This window comes from Pipistrellus kuhlii, unplaced genomic scaffold (genome assembly GCF_014108245.1).
Source record: "Pipistrellus kuhlii isolate mPipKuh1 unplaced genomic scaffold, mPipKuh1.p scaffold_m20_p_95, whole genome shotgun sequence".
NCBI classification, from domain to species: Eukaryota; Metazoa; Chordata; class Mammalia; order Chiroptera; family Vespertilionidae; genus Pipistrellus; species Pipistrellus kuhlii.
Window position 1 is genome coordinate 243,398 of NW_023425601.1, and position 16,183 is coordinate 259,580.

At 38.8% G+C, this 16,183-nt stretch overlaps 1 pseudogene; it reads left to right on the plus strand.

Annotated features, from left to right (window-relative positions):
* Positions 1 to 342: 342 nt before the first annotated feature.
* LOC118714040 lies at positions 343 to 914 on the plus strand (annotated as a pseudogene).
* The last annotated feature ends 15,269 nt before the right edge of the window (positions 915 to 16,183 follow it).

The window sequence follows — 16,183 nt, forward strand, 5'->3', positions numbered from 1 at the left end:
AAAACCCCACTCAGAATACATAGCATATATAGGTAATTATGTATTTAGGATTCTATAGACACAAATATTTGTGTCTGTTAAATGTCAGGATGCTACATACTCAATCTTTGTTACAGGAGAATATATTTTTATCTGACCAAAAGGGGGAAAAAATCAGTGTTGGAAGAGATCACAATTCCCAAGCCAAAGTGGGGAGGGGAGAAAGAAGATTCCAGATAGGAGTCAGAATAGCATGGAAGTTGGGAACAAAGCAAAAATGTAGTTATAGGGGCGACTTCCAGCTCTTGTGGTCTTTCCAGTAACCTCTTCAATCCCCCCAACTCTGGGCTGACTCCTCAGACCATGGCCAATATGGAGCACACTTTCATCACCATCAAGGATGGGTGGCATGCAGAGTGGCCTGATGGGCAACATCACCAACCACTTCAAGGAGAAGGCATTCCATCCGGTGGCCATGAAGTTTCTTCAGGCCTCTGAGGAACTCCTGAGGCAGCTCTACATTGACCTGAAAGATTGCCCATTCTATCCCAGGCTGTGAAGTATATTAACTCAGCGCCTGTGGTGGCTATGGCCTGGGTGAGGCGGAATGCTGTGAAGACAGGGAGAACGATGCAGATTCTAAGCCAGGTACCAGGAAGACTTTTGCATTCAGGTTGGTGGGAACATCATTCACATCAGTCATTCAGGATAAAGTGCTGTGAAGGAAATCAGCCTATAGTTTAAGCTTGAAGAACTGACTGACTAAGAGTCTTGTGCTTTTGACTGGACCTATGAATAAGAAGTATACAAATTATCAGTTACTTTCAGCTCTGCTTGGATGTGTCCCTGGACACAGCTCTTCATTCCAGTGACCTGGAAGCAATAGGATCCATCTTCCTTTTCTAAAGCATATTTACAACAAAGCCTTTGGAAACTGAAAAAAAAAAAGGCTATAAACATTCTTGTACAAGTCTTTGTGTGAGTAAATACTTTTATTTCTTTGGGTAAATTCCTAAGAAAAGTATGGTTCAATCATATGGCTGATATGTATTTAATGTTTTTAAAATTAAATATATTAGAGTGACATTGGTAATACAATTATATAGGTTTCAAGAGTATAATTCCATGATACATCATCTGTATATTGCATTGTGTGCCCAACAAAATCAAATCTTCTGCTGCTATACATATATCCCCTTTTGCCTTTTACTACCTTGCTCCAAGCCCCCCTCCCTCTGGTAACCACCATACTATTATCTGTGTCTACGAGTTATTTATTTTTCTTTTTTTAAAAAAATATATTTTATTGATTTTTTTACAGAGAGGAAGAGAGAGGGATAGAGAGTTAGAAACATCGATGAGAGAGAATCATCGATCAGCTGCCTCTTGCACATCCCCTACTGGGGATGTGCCCGCAACCAAGGTACATGCCCTTGACCGAATCAAACCCGGGACCTTTCAGTCCGCAGGCCGATGCTCTATCCATTGAGCCAAACCGGTTTCGGCGAGTTATTTATTTTTCTTGTTAGTTCATTTGTTGTTTCCATATCTTACACATAAGTGAAATCTTATGGTTCTTGAATTTTTCTGTAGGACTTATTTCACTTAGCACGATATTCTCAAGATCCATCCATGTTATTGCAAATGGTAGTGTTTCATCTTTTCTTATGGCTGAGTAGTATTCCATGGTATACATGTGCAACATTTCTATCTAATCATCTATCCAGGGACACTTTGGTTGTTTCCATGTCTTGGCCACCGTGAATAACACTGCATTGAACAAAGAAGTTTTATATTTTTGAGAATAAATGTTTTCAAATATTTTGGGTAGATACCCAGTTGCTAGGTCATATGGTAACTCTGTTTTCCATAGTGACTGTACCATTTTATATTCCACCAGCAGGGTATGAGGGTTCCAATTCGTCCATATTCTCCAACAATTGGTTTGATTCATCTTTTAATTTTAGTCATTTAAATAAGGGAGTAGTGGTATCTCATTATGGTTTGAATTTGCATTTCCCTAATGATTAATGATGTTGAGCATCTTTTTATGTGCTAATTACCATACGTATATCTTCTGTGGTAAACTGTCTGCTCAAATATTTTGCCTGTATTTTATTTTAATTGTGTTTGTTTTTTATTATTGAGTTTTGAGAACTCCTTGTAGTTCTGGACTAAGTTCTTTATCAAATATATGATTTGCAAATATTTGCTCCCATTCTGTGGCTGTGTTTTCATTCTCTGAACAGCGTCTTATCAATGAGCAGAATGCTTTACTTTGATGATGTAAAAATATTTTGACTCATTGTTTTAGTTAGAATGCCTAACAGAAACTATAACTTGGTAAGAAATAATAATTAAAGATAAGAAAATTGTATTATCTCATATAAAAAGTTCCGAGGTAGAATGGCTCCAGTGTTTATTAAATTAGGTGCTAAACAATGTCATCAAGACACCAAATTCTCTTCATTTTTCTGCTTTGCCATCTTCAGCCTCCTAGCTTTATCTTCAGGCTAGTCCCCCACAGAGTTGCAAAATGGCTGCTGAGGTTCTGTGTATCATGTTCAGACATGCAACATTAAAATGAAGAATCTAAACTGTCTTTTCTATGTGTCTCTCAGAGTGAGGAAACATTTCTTGGGAGACCCTCAGCAGATGGCTCCCCATAAGACATGACCACCCATGACCTAGCACTAAATCCCTTAGGTCAACGGTTGGCATACTACCACGAGTGGGCCAAATCCAGCCTGCTACCTGCTTTTGTACATCTTGTGAGCTACCAATGGCCTTTATATGTTTAAAGGGATGAAAATGTCAACAGAAGAATATTTTGTGACATGTGGAAATTACATGACATTCAAATTTCAGTGTCCAAAGAACTTCCAGTTTCAACTTGGAGAGGTAGCGAGCTAGGAAGCCTCACTCCTGCCCTAGTGAGAAAAAAGCTGGACAGAATGCAAATTAAGGACTTTTAGTGAACCTTTCTAAGAATTGAGGTCACAAGTCAAATGACCTGGGGAGAAATGGATGCTGCAGGGAGACGCTTGCTTATGGCAGATTCTGCTAGAAGCCACGTAACACAGTAAGAACTTTAAACTCGAAATTTTGATGGGTTGCTGAAGGCAATTGCTGGTGTGAGTTATCACCAGAGTATGGATTTCCTGGGAACTGTGGTGACAGGGACATTCTCAACCACTTGCTGCATTTTCTTCCAGGAATCTCCCACCCCAGGCTGGAGTACTGGCTTGGGGAGGGGAATAACAGCCATTGCAAAATCCGAAATCCTTCCAGACTCTTCCTCTATCTCCTTCATGGAGCAAATAGTTTAATCTACAATGGGAAGGGTCCTATGGAAGGCCCTGGTAGGGTACTCACAACTGAGATTTTTAGGGGTTTGAAGTAAATCTGCATCCCTTTATCAAGCACTGATCTCCATTTGAGTAGCATATCTTGCTTCGCCCTGGTGGAGACTGAATGCCTGACTATAGGCATACAATACCCTTAGGCACATAACCTTAGCTGCTTATCATTCATTTATTATCTACCAAGCAATAAAATTCCCACAAGTATTCCATAATGAAAGGGAAGTAAATACAAGATTGCATTCAAGCAGATCCTGGAGGCACAAGAAAATTGCATGAATGGGTAGTTTACATTCTCTGCATCCCATACCTATGGGCTCATGAAGCATTACCTATGGACAAATTATCCTATATAATAAATGGCTAATATGTAAATTGTCCCCTCAACTGTCAGTAGCGATCAGTATTAATGGTTTCACCTGGTTTTAGAAGCTCATAATACACCACACCTTCCTGATCCCACCAAACGCAGAGCATTGTCTTCTTTCTGAAACGATTTGCCCTTGCAATCGATGTTGATGGTTGACCTGGATCAACCCATGGTTTTGTGTGTTTGGGATTCTCAAAATAAATCCACTTTTCATCGTTAGTCACAATTCGATGCAAAAAAGACTTTCTTTTGTGCTGTTGAAGCAACATTTTACTGATGACTTTTTGGTTTTCCATTTGTCTTTCGTTCAGTTGATGTGGCACCCATTTTCCTTCCTTTAAAATCTTTCCCATTGCTTGTAAGTGATCAGAAATTGTTTGCTGAGCAATGTTTAATCTTTATGCAAGTTGTTTTTAAGTTTGACACTCCTCTTCATCCAATAATTCCTGTAATTGTTGGTCTTCAAACTTTTTCGGTTGACCTGGACGTTCTTTGTCTTTCACATCGAAATCATCACTTTTAAAGCATTTAAACCAGTGATCACAAGTATTTTGAGATGGAGCATGTTCACCATAAGCTTCCTGAAGTGTATGATAACTTTCAGCAACACTTTTCTTCAAAATATAGTAATGAATTATAACTTTCTGCAAATGCTTTTTTTTGCATGAAATTCGACATTTTTTCAGTATAAAAATATCTATGATATTTATCATGTTTTCTTTGATAACACTTTCAGCAAGTTTGTCATATGAAGTTTTGAAGCTTGTTGTCAATACAACAAAATAGCATACATATCAAGTCGCATATATATCAACATGTGTAACTCCATCTGTTGGGGGAAAAATCCACATTATTAACCAGTACACTGAGTATAACCCTTCCCTTGTGGAGCAGGCAGTGACTTATTATCTCTGTAATGTCTAATTATTCTGGAAATGGATTTACCTTCTTTGCCCACTATGCTTCTGCAAATCTCACTATCCATGAGTTTATTGAATAGCTCATTCAATTATCATGATATTCCATAGAACACTGTTCCAACCAAGGAGCTTGTCTCATAGCAGGAAAAGTCATGCAATGGCCTGATGTTCATGTGTTTTACCACATATCCCATTACCCAGAAGCAACTAGCCTTATAGAATGGGCAGTAGGAGCACCAGTTGGCAGGCAACACCTTTTTAGATTGGGCTACCATTCTACACTAACGGATAAATACGTGGTGCTTTTATCTCACAGATAGAACATATGGAACCGCCGAAACCGGTTTGGCTCAGTGGATAGAGCGTCGGTCTACGGACTGAAAGGTCCCGGGTTCGATTCCGGTCAAGGGCATGTACCTGGGTTGCGGGCACATCCCCAGTAGGGGGTGTGCAAGAGGCAGCTGGTCGATGTTTCTCTCTCATCGACGTTTCTAGCTCTCTATCTCTCTCTTCTCCTCTCTGTAAAAAATCAATAAAATATATTAAAAAAAAAAAAAGAACATATGGATCCAGGAATCAAGGAATGGAAAGAGGAGCAATACGTCTCACAATTACAAACAACGAATCACTTGTAAAGGTTTTGCTTCCTGTCTGAGTCTGAATTCTCTCAGTTTAGAGGTTTTAATACTGAAGACAGGAATGTTTCCCCTGAAGTATTATTTGACAACAGCCACCTGGTCGTTTCAATCTTCTCATGAGTTAGGCCAGAGAAAGGGAGGGAATTACTGAACAGGCTGGGACGATGGAGTCTATCAAGGGGAAATACAGCTGCTACTGCCCAAAGGGGCATGGATGAGTATGGATGGCACCAGAGGATTTTCTGGGGGTACTTCCTGCTACTACCATGTCCAGAAGTAAAAGGTAGCAGAAGACTAAAGCAACTCCATATAGGCAGGACCACCAAGGGCTCAGAATTTAGAATGGGCAGTGGGGGAGGGAATTCATATATACCAGTCATAGCCTCCTAACTGGTTGTAGAAATGAAGATTTCCACTTGAATATCCTTGCTTTATATGTTACACATATGTGTGCATAGTTACATGTTTTTTACTTTTTATTGAATTTATTGGGGTGACATTGGTTAATACAGTTATATAGGAAAAAAGTGTACCATTCTATAATACATCATCTGTATACTGTATTGTGAGTTCACCATCTAAGTCAAGTCTTCTTCCATCACCATTTATACACCCTTTACTCTCCTCTACCTCCCCCACCCCCTTTCCCTCTAGTAATCACCATACTATGCTGTTGTCAGTATCTATAAGGGTGTTTGTTTGTTTGTTACTTTTGTTGTTGTTGTTGTTAATCCTCACCTGAGGATATTTTTCCATTGATTTTTGTAGAGAGTAGAAGAAAGAGGAAGAGACAGACAGAGAGAAACATCAATGTAAGAGAGACACATTGATTGATTGTCTCCAGCACGTGCCCGACCAGGGCTAGGGATTAAACCTGCAACCAAGGTACATGCCCTTGACCGGAATCGAACCTGGGACCCTTCAGTCCTCAGGGCTGACACTCTATGCACTGAGCCAAACCAGCCAGGGCACTATGAGGGGCTTTTTAGTATAACAACACAAAGATGGGAAAATATTGCTGGAAAATATCTCAACAATGGCATCCTGTCCAACTGACTACCTAGATCTTAGAAGTTGGCCTGGTTCTTGTCATTTCTGAAGTTCTGTTGTTTAGTTTTTTCTTTGATTCTATAATATATATATATATATATATCTATCTTTCTTCTTCCAGTAAGTTCCTTTCATTAGAATAAATCAGGTTCTCATTGCTTGCAATTAAGAGGCCCTAACCAATACCTCATTTACTGCTGAATGAAAAAGGCAAGTCATGAAGCAGTATGGAGGAAAACAGAGGGCTGAGTACATGTCCAGCATCCTGCTCTTACTCTAAATATTTGAAAATGACAGAAATGATATATTTTAATTTTTTTAATATATTGTATTGATTTTTTACAGAGAGGAAGGGAGAGAGATAGAGAGCTAGAAACGTCGATGAGAGAGTAACATCGACCAGCTGCCTCTTGCACACCTCCTACCCGGGATGTGCCCGCAACCAAGGTACATGCCCTTGACCGGAATCGAACCCAGGACCTTTGAGTCCGCAGACCGACGCTCTACCACTGAGCCAAACCGGTTTCGGCAGAAATGATATATTTTAAAATAAATAAATATAGTAAAACAAAACTAGAAGAGGCAAGTCGAGTAGACCCAGAATTATGAGGAATCTGTGAAAAAAGGAAGACAAATATGACTGGAAAGACAAAGGAAACCAAACCTTGAATCATACAAGCAGGCAAAATCAAATGTTGCAAAAGGTGAAGGCCTGTTGGAGGAGGGGGTGTTGGAAGCTTAGAGATAATATAAACTGGTAACAAAAGACAGCCAAGGCGATTACTTTGAAGGACAAAACGAGGGCAGCTATGTCAGAAGTCCTTGGGTTGCAGACACAAGGCTCTTGGAAAACAAGGAATTCGCCTCCACTCCGAATAGGACTATCCCTTGTAGAAGACTACCTATAAACATACTCTGTCCAGCAGGAAATTGGAAACACCCTGATCGCCCCACCCCCAACACTGAGTACAGGCTCTGCTTAACACAATAGAGCACTGGTGCAAGGCTCAGGGAAAATTTCAAATCAGCGTATTGTATGATCCCATCTATTTTTAAAATATATATATTTTATTGATTTTTTTACAGAGAGGAAGGGAGAGAGAGAGAGAGAGCTTGAAACATCGATGAGAGAGTAACATCGACAGCTGCCTCTTGCACACCCCCTACCGGGGATGTGCCGGCAACCAAGGTACATGCCCTTGACTGGAATCGAACCCGGGACCTTTCAGTCCACAGACCGATGCTCTACCACCGAGCCAAACCAGTTTTGGCATGATCCCATCTATTTGATCTTTGTGAAAAGAAGACATTTTTAGAGAGTGAATATACATTTTGTATGCTTAAAAAAGGGTCTGTTAGAACATATACAACAATCGATTAACCATGGTTACTCCTTAGAGGTGATCAGAAAACTACTTCTATTTTTTATTTTATGGAGTTTTTTTATTGTTTAGAATTTTTTTTTTTTTTTTTTTTTTTTGAATAGCACATATTGCCGAAACCGGTTTGGCTCAGTAGATGGAGCGTCTGCCTGCGGACTGAAAGGTCCCAGGTTTGATTCCGGTCAGGGGCATGTACCTTGGTTGCAGGCACATCTTCGGTAGGGGGTGTGCAAGAGGCAGCTGATTGATGTCTCTCTCTCTCATGGATATTTCTAACTCTTTATCCCTCTCTCGCTTCCTCTCTGTGAAAAATCAATAAAATATATTTTATTTAAAAAAAGAATAACACATATTATTTTTAACAGTCTCTTTTATTAATTTTTTCTCTTATAATTATTTTATTGAAATATTTATTCACATAGCAAAAAATTCACCCCTTTCATTGGTGTTTGGTGTATTCACAAAGTTGTACAACCGTCACCAATACCTAGCTATTGAATGTTCTAGAACATTTTTCTCATCCCATGAAGTATCTTCATGCCTCTTTAGCAGTCACTCCTGGTTCTTCCTCCCCCAGCCTCTGGCAACTGCTTCTTGTCTCTATAGATCTGTCTCTTCTGAACATCTCATATAAATGAAATGACACTGTATGTGGCTTTTTATATTGGCTTCTTTTACTTAGCAGTTTTCAAGATTTACCCATGTTTAGCATGTATCAATACTTCATTCTTTTTTATGGCTGAATAATATTCAATTGTATGGAGACATCACATTTTGTTTATATATTCATCAACTGACGTACATTTGAGTTGTCTCCACTTTGGGGCTATTATGAATAACGTTGCTATGAACATTTGTGTATAAGCATTTATGTGGACATATGTTTCCAATTCTTTTGAGTATACATCTAGGAGTGGAATTGCTGGATCACATGATAACTTTATATTTCACTATTGAAGAAATTGCCAAACTGATTTCAAAGTAGTTGCAACATTTACATTCCTCCTCTTATGTATGGGGGCTCTGATTTCTCCACATCCTCACCAACATGTTTTAGTGTCCCATGTACTTATTTAAAAAAAATATAGTTAGATAGATAGATAGATAGATAGATAGATTTTTTACAGAGAGGAAGGGAAAGGGATAGAGAGCTAGAAACATCGAACAGCTGCCTCCTGCACACCCCCTACTGGGGATGTGCCCACAACCAATGTACATGCCCTTGACCAACGCTCCATCCATTGAGCCAAACCGGTTTCGGCCCAATGTACTTATTTTTGCAATTAAAATAATCCATAGCCAAAACCAGTTTGGCTCAGTGAATAGAGCCTTGGTCTGCGGACTGAAAGGTCCCAGGTTCCATTCCAGTCAAGGGCATGTACCTTGGTTGCGGGCACATCCCCAGTAGGAATTGTGCAGGAGGCAGCTGGTTGATGTTTCTCTCATCAATGTTTCTAGTTCCCTGACCTTCTCCCTTCCTCTCTGTAAAAAATAAATAAAATAAGTATTAAAAAAATAATCCATAGTAGACACCTCTTAGGAGGACTGTGGGAACCACCCTGGATACACAGGTACGGTCTTCCAGACACCAAGTTTGTAAACATGCCTCTGTTCTCTAGCCACAGACAATTGAGCTGGGAGTGGCCATCCTATCCGAATAGAACTAGTGAGCCTTTTCCCTGTAGCTCTTAAAGTTGAGACTCTTTCCAGTCTCGGTTTGACAGTTCTCTTAAACAGTGAAGGAGATGGAAACTCTGCAGCTGCCGGTAATCAGTTCTCACCCTGTGGACCAGGAAGCAGCAAGAATCGATGGGCGGTAAGAGACAAAGAAATGAAGCAAATATGCATTGAGAAACAGAGATTAGATATGGAGCTGACTTCCTGGGTGGTGGAGACTTTGATTCCTTCCTGAGGCCCAGTTTCTTCCTGCCTTGGGAATTTTCAGGCCACTGTTTTATCGTTTTGAAGCACTCTCTTTCTTGCATAAACGAATCTCAGTTTGTTTCTGTTACTTGCAATAAAAAAAAAAATACAGAAATAAAACACAAAATGACCCAAAAGGGGTGTAAGGGCTATAAAACAGAAGCAACAGGCAAGTTATTGTTTCTCTTTCCTTCTCTCTCTGCATATATTCTATTCTCTTTCTTCTTTCTGAAGATCCAGATTCTTCTCTCTCAGAGCCCCACTGCTCCACCAGAATTTCCTTTGTTTCCTTTTCTTCCCCATCCTCTCCCCCCTACGCTAATTTCAGTTTGCAGGTTTACAACGCTGGTGACTCCCAACCTGACTCTATGTGTCTTCTGCATGACCTCGCTAGTGAAATGCCTAGAGCTGCTTTCTTGACCAGTCTCTCAGAGTCCCATTTCCAGTTCTCAGAGTAGCCTGATTGACTTGAGTGTGGCGGATGTGCCCAGCACTGGTCCAAAGAGCTGTGGTCAGGGGTTTGGGGCTACCTCCCATAGTCGGTGCATGGAGGGAGGGAGTTTCTCTGCCAAGCAAGATTGGGCAGAGAGGAAATAAAAATAAAAGACAGACCATCCAAGTCTCTGTATCTCTGGAAATGTCTTCTTTCCTCCTGCCTTCGTACACGAGTGCTAGCTTGGTAGGATATAGAATTCTTGGATCACAACCTTGGTTTCCCCTAAAACTCTATAGATACTGTTCAAATGTCACATTTTGTGGCGTGGAAGACAATTCTGAGAGGGACCTTATTTCCCACCCCACCCCAGCCTTTGTAGTTAATCTGCTTTTTTTTTCTTTCTTCTTTCTGGAGTCGTACACAATTTCTTTCCTTACTCATGAAATTCTTTCATGTTGTTGTTCTTTGAAGTCACTATCCTCCTCTTCTTTTTTAGATTAAAGAAGAATGCTTTAAACCTCTATTCTCAATAACTGACTTGGTTTACAGCAGTATCTAATGTCCTGTTCACTGTCTCCATCGTCTTTTTAAACTTGATAATAATGTTTTTCATCTGAAAGCAAGCTGGGATTATCCCTCTTAAGGCTGGGATGTCCTCTCAAATCTCAATGAGAAGATTTCAAAGAAAAACATTTCCGAAGAAGGTGGCCTTTCTCAAAATGTTGTCTTTTCACAAGCTCATAACTGGTTTTTGTTCATTCAAAAGGCATCTTTGCTTATCACTGACATTAGAGATAGATTCTCTCTGAGCTGGTGTCCTAGACAAAGGGGAGAAGAGAGAGTTTATGTTTTCTGTCATTTTATTTCGCTGTAGTGGGGAAATTAAATTGGGACATGGAGTATGGAATGAAGAACCAAAAGGTAGTTAAATTGCCAGGGAAATTAATTGTTTTGTTAAATGATCAATCCCCAACTATCCCAGGTGACAGCGTAATGATTTACAATTCCCACTATCTCTCATGACTTGGATTTTCTTCCTAGGTGACCTTTCATTCACTTTTGCCTCAGGCTCCCGTTGTCTGAGATTTGGAGTTCCAGGGTTAGTCATAGGTCTAATTGCTCCTGGGCAATAGGGAGCCTGGAGTACAACAAGCCAAGTTCCCGATGTTCTGATTCTTATTGTGACAGCCTGTATATTGGAGGCACAACACCCCTTCTCTTAACACCTTTTGGAGAATCTTGCTATGACGATGCCTCTCACTGTGCTCACCGTTTTCAGGAAATGAAGGCTGCCGGCTCAGACTTCAGCCAGTCTGTTCCCCATGTGGGATGCCGGGGGCACAATACCCTCTTCCTCCCTGCTCACTCCTCTCCCCAGCAGTTACCACACTGTTGTCCATGTCCATGAGTTTTTTTCTTTTTTGCTCTATCTCTCCAGCACCCCGCACCTGGACCCCGTCCCCCAACAGCTGTCAGCCTATTCTCTATGAATCTGTTTCTTTTTTGTGGGTATTAATTTTGTTTATTAAATTCCACGTGTGAGTGAAATCATATGGTATTTGTCTTTCTCTGACTGGCTTATTTCACAAAACATAATGCTCTCCGGGTCCATCCATGCTGTTGCAAAGGGTAAGATTTCCTTCTTTTTAACGGCTCAGTAGTATTACATTATATAAATGTACCATTTTTTTTTTTTTTAATCCGCTCATCTACTAATGGGCACTTGGGCTACTTCCAAATGTTGGCTATGGTGAATAATGCTGCAATAAACAAAGGCTTTTTTCTTATTTTTATAGTTCTTCAGTTGTTTCAATGGTATTATGAAAGGAAAGGACTTAAACACATGCTAAAATTATTGTCCTTCATGTATACTAAAATGCTTAGCATATTGATGTTTCTTACTTTGAAATGCATCAGAAAGTAATATGGATTAATGGATATATACTAGCAGGCAAAACGGAGCAGATAAGGGTTTCAAGGGTGTGTGTGATAAAACAAATATAGCTAAATATTAATTATAGAATGTTTGAGTGTTCATGGTATAATTCTTATAATTTATCTTTATGTTTAAAAAAAACACAACAAAATGTTGGAAAATCATTCTAAAACTGGAAATCAATTCTTAACTTTGCTTCACCATTTATTTGGAGATCATCATCAAATTAATTTGTGCAAGGAGGTATGGGGCATATTTATTTTCTGAGTCTATGGTTATATTTTGCCTTTTCAAGGACATCTCTCCTTGGGTTATTTCCTCTATGGCATAATAGTATTTCCCTTTCAACTAGATTATTAACATACTCTAATTTCTCCAACCTTAAAAATCATCCCTTATCTGAATCCTTATCCAGATAGTTTTCCTCACTAAGGCATGTCCTAATCTGTTCACAGATAGATCCCTAGAGCATAGAACAATGCCTAGCCTATATTAGTCATTCAGTAACTATTTGCAGAATGAATCTCTCTATTCTCCTTCACAGACCTTCTCAAAATGGCGGTCTCTATTTTTCTTTATTGCTACCACCTCTTGACTTTTCTTTACTCATTAGCCCATTCAAATGGGGCTTCTGTCGTCATAACTCAACTGAAACTTTTCTTGTCAGTATGACAAGTGAACTCCATGTTGTCAAATCCATTGGCTGCCTTGCTGATTTCTAATTCCTGATTTAATCACTCTTTCCTTCTTGAAACGTTTTCACAATCACAGAAGACTTACAGGTTTTTCCCTATCCATTACCACTGGCTTCCTCTTCTCATACTTTTTTATGACTTTCCTTCCTCTACGTATTGGAGCTCCTTAGGGTTTGGCTCTGGTCCTCTTCTCTCTCTACATGTCCTCCCTAAGTGATTTTGTCTAGTCTCCTACCTTGAACCCGAAGATTCATAATTTAAACTCCATAAACAAGACCATTCCTCCAGGCTCTATATTTATACATCCAACTGCCTACATGATATATCTGCTAGGATGTCACACAGACATTTTAAATTTAACATGTCCAAAATGCTGCTTTCTTCTTCTCCCCTCCCCCCTTGAGAAACCCTTATCTGCTCCATTTCGCCTACTATTAATATAGCCATTATAGTTCTCTTTTGGGCACTATTTCCATGGCATATCTTTTTCTATTCCTATGTCATCAACCTATGAGTGCTTTTGAATTAATGTTTGTTTGTTATAAACATTAGGTAATTGGGTCAATATATCCCTCTTTCCTCCTCAACTTTGTCCCAATATTGTTATTCAAATTACATCTTTATCAGATGTAAAACCAAGAATTGTAGACTCTACCACAATTTACTTTTTATTATGCCATGTATGCTTTGATATATTTTAATGAATCTCCCTTTTCTTTTTTTCTCTTTTCTTTTTTTGACCCATTACATCATGTGAGGGATATTGGTAGTGAGAGTGAACTTTACAATTTACTCCATATTGCAGAATATTGACATAGTATTGCATCAGAATTAGAGGAAGGATGAACATTACCTGGATTTTGGAACTGGAGCCAAGAGTGGCAACGGATGACACTTTGAAATACTCCTCAGTTTGGAGGGAGGGTAAGCTTATTTTCAGTTGTAGGAACTTTGGCTGTCTTATGTTAGTGGGAACAAACTGGGGCACAAAGTGTAAACATTTGAATCAGGGTGTATGCACGCTTCGAGCAAAGTGGTAGACTTCAGTGGTCATTTATTAATGGGGGTAATATCCAAGGTTAGAACACCCTTCCTATGTAAAGATTACGTCCTACTGTGAGTCTTAGTAAGAGACAGGGTTCTAGGGTTCTCCCATAATATGCTTCCATCACAATGTTAAATCTTAAAGAGGACAATACAGAAGCACAGAGAATGTTGAGAAATTATTTACAGAAATGACAGTAACATCAAGAGTCCATTGACAGTTGGCCGTATGCCAAGAGGGGGACCCTGACCAGACTTGCTATGGAGTGATTTTAGATATGCAATCAATTCCCATTATTCATGGATCCTGTATTTGTGAATTCACTGACTCTCTAAAACTTATTTGTACCCTAAAATCAATACTCACAGTGCTTACAGTCATTTGCAGGCATGCACATAAGCCGAGTGGCAAAACATTTGAGTTATCTAATGTGCTTGTTCTCAGTGAAGGTCAAACAAGGTTACATTCTGCCTTCTTGTTTAAATTCTTGTACTGTAAACAAGTGTTCCTTCTGGGGTATATTTAGTGCCACATTTTTCACATTTTTGTGTTTTTCGTTGGTGATTTTGCTGCTTGAAATGGCCCCCAAGCACAGTGCTGAAGTGCTGTCTAGTGTTTGTAAGTACAAGAAGGCTGTAATTTCTTATAGAGAAATTACGCATATTAGGTGAGTTTACGCTGTTGGTTGTGAGTTGAATGTTAATGCATCCATCATACATATTATACAAGGTATTATTAAACAGAAACACATGAGTTGTCACTGAAAAGAGTATATGGATGGCACATAGCTCATGAAAAGACATTCAATATCATTAACCACCCTCAAAATTTCAAGAGGCATCTGCTCTCAGATTGCTTCAGAATCCTCTCTAAGTTCTTGCTCCATTTTGAAGAAACCAAAACTATCACTCATAGATAATGCACTGTGACTATGGTTTATGCAGGAAAAATAAAGCAGAAGTCCAATTAGAAAAGGCCTTGGTTTTAAATAGAGATTGGTGAATAAATGTACATTTATATGTTTTCACTTAAAATTAGTATTTTATTATATTAATGTATCATGTCTATGACTCCCTGCTTTACTAATTTTTTCCATTAGCTGGGTAACTACAGTTGTCATTGTATCAGATAAGAGAGCTTGTATTCTACCAAATCCCTCTTTAGAAATCGTGTTCTAGCATGCAAGATTTTCAATAACTTTGTACCTATATAATTTATCTTCCTATAAAATTTGACATTTTGTACAGCTGCTGCCCACAGCCTTAGGGTTTTGCTCTCCTAGAACACATAGGCATATTAATGGTGTATTAGTCATCACATCATATCGTTTTGAGCTTTGGGAGGAGAATATGATTTACAAATAGACAAGAATACTTGAGTAGCGTGTCCATGGGAACCGTGTGATGATTATGCATATCATCTCCTTTCCTTTTGTTCTCTCTACACTTTAGGTTGTTGCTCAGCACAAACATTCTAGAATTGGCTCTAAAACGTGTTAGCATCATTTGGGAAGACTCTCCAATTTGGGCTTCCGTGCACATTTTCTTTTGTAACTTAAAAAATACAGAAAAGTACAAAAAATAGTATAACAAGCACCCATACACCCAGAATTATCGATTATTATTATTTTATCACATCTTCTACAAATGTGTGTTTTTAGAAGCAATTAAGTAATTAAGTCAAAATATCCTTTGTCCACCCATCCTCAATCCTGTTCTACTCTTTCCACCCAGATCCAAATACCATTGTGAATTTAGTATTCATGTTTTAATAATACTCACATACCTTTATGTCTCTATAAGCAATATAGTATGCAGTGTACACTTTTTAATTTTATAGAAGTAGTTTCAGATTATATATATATAAACATAACATATTATTATATAATATATGTTTAGAAGAGATATTACTTTGCAACTTAATTCACTCAAATGTGGTTCTTTGTTTTGTTTTAAAATATATTTTATTGATTTTTTACAGAGAGGAAGGGAGAGGGAGAGAAAGCTAGAAACATCAATGAGAGAGAAACATCTATCAGCTGCCTCCTGCACACCCCCTACTAGGGATGTGCCCACAACCAAGGTACATGCCCTTGACCAGAATCAAACCTGGGACCCTTGAGTCCGCAGGCTGACGTTCTATCCACTGACCCAAATCAGGTAGGGCCTTTTACTCAAATGTTGATAAGATTTTTGATCTAGTTCACTTCTTTAGCTACTGTGTAGTACTTAATTGTAGGATTATACCACATTTTACTTATCCATTCATTTACTGAAGGACATTTATACATTATTCAATTTTACACTATTATAATTCTGTAATGAACAGCTTAGTATATTATCATTGTGAACATCTTGGAGAATTTCTCTAGGGAAAATAACTGGAAGTGAAATGATAAATACAATTTTTATATTATTAAATAGTGCCAAAAAGCTTGCCAAAGTGGT